The sequence below is a fragment of the Bufo bufo genome, chromosome 3 (assembly GCF_905171765.1).
Source record: "Bufo bufo chromosome 3, aBufBuf1.1, whole genome shotgun sequence".
NCBI classification, from domain to species: Eukaryota; Metazoa; Chordata; class Amphibia; order Anura; family Bufonidae; genus Bufo; species Bufo bufo.
This window is the reverse complement of record NC_053391.1, coordinates 555,306,307-555,313,453: the sequence shown is the minus strand read 5'-3', so window position 1 is coordinate 555,313,453 and position 7,147 is coordinate 555,306,307.

The following is a 7,147-nucleotide window of genomic DNA, read 5'->3' as shown; positions in this document are numbered from 1 at the left end:
AAAGACCTCACACAGCTCCTGCACTCTCCGGTCCCGGCAATCACATGACCACCAGGCCGGAACAGGAAGCGCATAGCGCTCGGTGAGCGCTGTGTCTGCAGCGATCCAGAAGGCAGAGACACCTGGGAACTGTCCCTGCCTTCTCTCTGGGTTGCCCTGCTGTCACTGACAGCGGGCAACCCGATCAGCAGCTGCACGATTAGCGTGCAGCTGCAGTTTCTTAATGGACGTTCTGGAACGTTCATTCAGAAATAGAGAACCACCTCCCGGACGTTTATAGTCTATGGGCGGACGGGAGGTGGTTAAAAATTATTTTAGGGATTTAGTTCAAAAGCATAGGGCAAGGACCTCAAAGGTAGTATTTTCCAAAATACTACCAGTACCACAGGCCACACAAGAAAGGCAGCGGGAGATTAGGGAGGTTAACAAGTGGCTCAGGAACTGGTGTAGGAAGGAGGGGTTTTGGTTCCTGGAGAACTGGGCCGACTTCTCTGTCGGCTACAGGCTCTATCGCAGGGACGGGCTGCACCTCAATGTGGAAGGGGCAGCTGTGTTGGGGGAGAAGATGGCTTGAAGGTTGGAGGAGTGTTTAAACTAGGGACTGGGGGGGGGGGGGGAATTACATTATAGGAGGGGAAGATAGTGCAGATAGAGACCAGGGGCAAGGTAATGGGACTGGGGGAGGAATGGAAGGAGGGACTAGAACAGTTCAGAAGGAAAAGTGTAGGGTAAAAAATATACAAAAACCATCTAGTCTGCCCAATATACTGAATACTATGGATAGCCCCTGGCCCTATCTTATATGAAGGATGGCCTTATGCCTATCCCATGCATGCTTAAACTCCTTCACTGTATTTGCAGCTACTACTTCTGCAGGAAGGCTATTCCATGCATCCACTATTCTCTCAGTAAAGTAATACTTCCTTATATTACTTTTATACCTTTTTTTTTTTTTAATCCAATAAATATTTTATTTTCATCAATAATATAACATAGCATTTAAGACAGAGCCGGAAAAACACACAATAATACATTACACCAGCTCTGTAAACTCAAACCTAATACCTTTAGTCCCAAATATTCCCCCCCCCCCACCCTTGGCAGCCGTCGCAGGTAGCCCAAGCCCCATTCTCCCCCCTCATACCCTTCCACGTACCTCACCCAACAGAACGAGATAGTCAGTCCACCTCGCTGCTAGAGATAAACGGGTATCGCATACCTTGTCTTCTCCGCCTCTCAATCTCCTCATACGACATTATTTGGGATATAATCCATCTCCACTCCTCAAATGCGGGGGATATAGGGGAGCCCCATCTCTTAACCATCAGAGTCTTTGCTATCAAACAGCCCTTCAGCCAGATCAATTGATGCACCGAAGAATTTGAATTTTTTGGTATATAAGAACCCAAAATTACAGAAATCATATCCGGTACCCAAGATTGGGGGAAATCTCCCTGAAGTGCTATAAATATCTGCTCCCAAAACCGCTTTATCATGCGACATTCCCATAAAAGATGGATATATCCAGCATTGGGACTGCCACACTTTCGACAAAGAAATTCACTACCTCTGTTATGGGCAAACTTAGCCTGCATTTGCTGTGTATAGTATAACCTATGCAAAATTTTAAACTTGATCAATCTATAGCTGGTTAAAGAGATTACCTTTTTCGTATTTTGAAAAATCTGTGGCCAGGGGAGGCGGGGGGGGGGGGGGGGGGAGTTCTCAGTTCTTGCTCCCATTTAAGTGTACTTTTAAAAGAAATCACAGAGGACAGTGAAGCTCGCATTTTCAAATAAATCTGTGCCATTTTAGTCTTTTTCCCTAAGTGTGAAAAACAATAGTCAAAAAATAAGTGTTACTTTTAAACCTTTGCCCCTCTAATTTAAAACTATGTCCTCTTGTAGCAGTTTTTCTTCTTTTAAATATTCTCTCCTCTTTTACCTTGTTGATTCCCTTTATGTTTTAAAAGTTTCTATCATATCCCCCCTGTCTCGTCTTTCTTCCAAGCTATACATGTTAAGGTCCTTTAATCTTTCCTGGTAAGTTTTATCCTGCAATCCATGTACTAGTTTAGTAGCTCTTCTCTGAACTCTCTCCAAAGTATCAATATCCTTCTGGAGATATGGTCTCCAGTACTGAGCACAATACTCCAAATGAGGTCTCACTAGTGCTCTGTAGAGCGGCATGAGCACCTCCCTCTTTCTACTGGTAATGCCTCTCCCTATACACCCAAGCATTCTGCTAGCATTTCCTGCTGCTCTATGACATTGTCTGCCTACCTTTAAGTCTTCTGAAATAATGACCCCTAAATCCCTTTCCTCAGATACTGAGGTTAGGACTGTATCACTGATTTTATATTCTGCTCTTGGGTTTTTACGCCCCAGGTGCATTATCTTGCACTTATCAACATAAAATTTTAGTTGCCAGATTTTTGACCATTCCTCTAGTTTTCCTAAATCTTTTTCCATTTGGTGTATCCCTCCAGGAACATCAACCCTGTTACAAATCTTTGTGTCATCAGCAAAAAGACACACCTTACCATCGAGGCCTTCTGCAATTTCGCTGATAAAGATATTAAACAATATGGGTCCCAGAACAGATCCCTGAGGTATCCCACTGGTAACAAGACCATGGTCTGAATATACTCCATCGACTACAACCCTCTGTTGTCTGTCCCTCAGCCACTGCCTAATCCATTCAACAATATGGGAGTCCACGCACAAAGACTGCAATTTATTGATAAGCCTTCTATGTAGGACAGTATCAAAAGACTTACTAAGGTCCAGATAAGCTATGTCTACTGCACCTTCGCCATCTATTATTTTAGTCACCCAATCAAAAAAATCAATAAGATTAGTTTGACATGATCTCCCTGAAGTAAACCCATGCTGTTTTTCATCTTTCAATCCATGGGATTTTAGATGTTCCACAATCCTCTCCTTAAGTATGGTTTCGATTAATTTCCCCACTATTGATGTCAGGCTTACTGGCCTATAGTTGCCCAATTCCTTCCTACTACCTTTCTTGTTAATGGGCACAACATTTGCCAATTTCCAATCTTCTGGGACGACTCCTGTTTTTAGTGGGAGAAGAGGGTTGCATTCACAATCCAACACAATGGGCAGCACATTGAACACATTTTATAAGTGGTCAGAAACTTGTAAATAACTCATGAAATAATAAAGTTATGTTAAAACCAAGCACACCATTGTTTTTCTTGTGAAATTCCCAATAAGTTTGATGTGTCACATGACCCTCTTCCTATTGAAAAAACAAAAGTTGGATTCAAAATGGCCGACTTCAAAATGGCCGCCATGGTCACCACCCATCTTGAAAAGTTTCCCCCCTCACATATACTAATGTGCCACAAACAGGAAGTTAATATCACCAACCATTCCCATTTTATTAAGGTGTATCCATATAAATGGCCCACCCTGTATATAGTGATGTCGCGAACATAAAATTTTCAGTTCGCGAACAGCGAACGAGAACTTCCGCAAATGTTCGCGAACTGGCGAACCGGGCGAACCGCCATAGACTTCAATAGACAGGCGAATTTTAAAACCCACAGGGACTCTTTCTGGCCACAATAGTGATGAGAAAGTTGTTTCAAGGGGTCTAACACCTGGACTGTGGCATGCCGGAGGGGGATCTATGGCAAAACTCCCATGGAAAATTACGTAGTGGACGCAGAGTCGGGTTTTAATCCATAAAGGGCATAAATCAACTAACATTCCTAAATTGTTTGGAATAACGTGCTTTAAAACATCCAGTGTGTGTATACGATCAGGTATGATGTTGTATCGATCAGGTAGTGTAAGGGTTACGCCCGCATCACAGACATTGACAGACCAAACTCCCCTTTTAATGCACCGCAAACAGTTCATTTGCACAACCGCAAACTCCCCATTTGCACAAGGTTGGATACCAAGCTAGCCACGTCCCGGTGATGTCATTGAAGGTTTCTTCCTCCACCCAGCCACGTACAACACCAAGGGTCCCCGAAAGGTCAATTGAATTGATTTTTCGAACGGGGAGATGGTTAAAAAAACGCTGGCTCCCTCCCCTTTGTTTTTATCCACGGTGACTGCGTCTGCGCCGTGCAATTTACTGTCACACCCGATATGAGTGGTATTTTCTGTAGTACTATTCTCATCAGTTTAATCCCTCTAACGTCCCCAATCTGGGTGCCATTTATTGAATAGATTTTTCGAACGGGGAGATGGTATCAGTGGTTGGCACTGGCAGTGGGCACACTACAGTCAGTAGAAGCGGGCCTGACACACACTGGCAGCAGGCAAGCAACTGAAATTACACTAAAGTGTAAAAATTAAATGCCTTATTTATCGGCAAGCTACTGTGCCACCCGGTATGAGTGGTTGGCACTGGCAGTGGGCACACTACAGTCAGTGGAAGAGGGCCTGACACACACTGGCAGCAGGCAAGCAACTGAATTTAGACTACTGTCTAAAAATTAAATGCCTTATTTATCGGCAAGCTACTGTGCCACCCGGTATCAGTGGTTGGCACTGGCAGTGGGCACACTACAGTCAGTGGAAGCGGGCCTGACACACACTGGCAGCAGGCAAGCAACTGAATTTAGACTACTGTCTAAAAATTAAATGCCTTATTTATCGGCAAGCTACTGTGCCACCCGGTATCAGTGGTTGGCACTGGCAGTGGGCACACTACAGTCAGTTGAAGTCGGCCTGACACACACTAGCAGCAGGCAAGCAGCTGAAATTACACTAAAGTGTAAAAATTAAATGCCTTTTTTATGCAAAGTCCTGTGCCAGCCGGTATGAGTGGTGGGCACTGGCAGTGGGCACACTACAGTCAGTGGAAGTCAGCCTGACACACACTGGCAGGCAACTAACCTTAGATTAAAGTGTAAAAATTAAGTGCCTATTTTTTAAGCAAAGTCCTGTGCCACTCGGTATGACAGGGGTGGGCACTGGCAGTGGGCACACTACAGTCAGTTGAAGTCGGCCTGACACACACTAGCAGCAGGCAAGCAGCTGAAATTACATTAAAGTGTAAAAATTAAATGCCTTTTTTAAGCAAAGTCCTGTGCCAGCCGGTATGAGTGGTGGGCACTGGCAGTGGGCACACTACAGTCAGTGGAAGTCAGCCTGACACACACTGGCAGGCAACTAACCTTAGATTAAAGTGTAAAAATTAAGTGCCTATTTTTTAAGCAAAGTCCTGTGCCACTCGGGATGACAGGGGTGGGCACTGGCAGTGGGCACACTACAGTCAGTTGAAGTCGGCCTGACACACACTGGCAGGCAACTAACCTTAGATTAAAGTGTAAAAATGAAGTGCCTTTTTTTTAAGCAAAGTCCTGTGCCAGCCGGTATGAGTGGTGGGCACTGGCAGTGGGCACACTACAGTCAGTGGAAGTCAGCCTGACACACACTGGCAGGCAACTAACCTTAGATTAAAGTGTAAAAATTAAGTGCCTATTTTTTAAGCAAAGTCCTGTGCCACTCGGGATGACAGGGGTGGGCACTGGCAGTGGGCACACTACAGTCAGTTGAAGTCGGCCTGACACACACTGGCAGGCAACTAACCTTAGATTAAAGTGTAAAAATGAAGTGCCTTTTTTTTAAGCAAAGTCCTGTGCCACACGGGATGACAGGGGTGGGCACTGGCAGTGGGCACACTACAGTCAGTTGAAGTCGGCCTGACACACACTAGCAGCAGGCAAGCAGCTGAAATTACACTAAAGTGTAAAAATTAAATGCCTTTTTTATGCAAAGTCCTGTGCCAGCCGGTATGAGTGGTGGGCACTGGCAGTGGGCACACTACAGTCAGTGGAAGTCAGCCTGACACACACTGGCAGGCAACTAACCTTAGATTAAAGTGTAAAAATTAAGTGCCTATTTTTTAAGCAAAGTCCTGTGCCACTCGGTATGACAGGGGTGGGCACTGGCAGTGGGCACACTACAGTCAGTTGAAGTCGGCCTGACACACACTAGCAGCAGGCAAGCAGCTGAAATTACATTAAAGTGTAAAAATTAAATGCCTTTTTTATGCAAAGTCCTGTGCCAGCCGGTATGAGTGGTGGGCACTGGCAGTGGGCACACTACAGTCAGTGGAAGTCAGCCTGACACACACTGGCAGGCAACTAACCTTAGATTAAAGTGTAAAAATTAAGTGCCTATTTTTTAAGCAAAGTCCTGTGCCACTCGGTATGACAGGGGTGGGCACTGGCAGTGGGCACACTACAGTCAGTTGAAGTCGGCCTGACACACACTAGCAGCAGGCAAGCAGCTGAAATTACATTAAAGTGTAAAAATTAAATGCCTTTTTTAAGCAAAGTCCTGTGCCAGCCGGTATGAGTGGTGGGCACTGGCAGTGGGCACACTACAGTCAGTGGAAGTCAGCCTGACACACACTGGCAGGCAACTAACCTTAGATTAAAGTGTAAAAATTAAGTGCCTATTTTTTAAGCAAAGTCCTGTGCCACTCGGGATGACAGGGGTGGGCACTGGCAGTGGGCACACTACAGTCAGTTGAAGTCGGCCTGACACACACTGGCAGGCAACTAACCTTAGATTAAAGTGTAAAAATGAAGTGCCTTTTTTTTAAGCAAAGTCCTGTGCCACACGGGATGACAGGGGTGGGCACTGGCAGTGGGCACACTACAGTCAGTTGAAGTCGGCCTGACACACACTAGCAGCAGGCAAGCAGCTGAAATTACACTAAAGTGTAAAAATTAAATGCCTTTTTTATGCAAAGTCCTGTGCCAGCCGGTATGAGTGGTGGGCACTGGCAGTGGGCACACTACAGTCAGTGGAAGTCAGCCTGACACACACTGGCAGGCAACTAACCTTAGATTAAAGTGTAAAAATTAAGTGCCTATTTTTTAAGCAAAGTCCTGTGCCACTCGGTATGACAGGGGTGGGCACTGGCAGTGGGCACACTACAGTCAGTTGAAGTCGGCCTGACACACACTAGCAGCAGGCAAGCAGCTGAAATTACATTAAAGTGTAAAAATTAAATGCCTTTTTTAAGCAAAGTCCTGTGCCAGCCGGTATGAGTGGTGGGCACTGGCAGTGGGCACACTACAGTCAGTGGAAGTCAGCCTGACACACACTGGCAGGCAACTAACCTTAGATTAAAGTGTAAAAATTAAGTG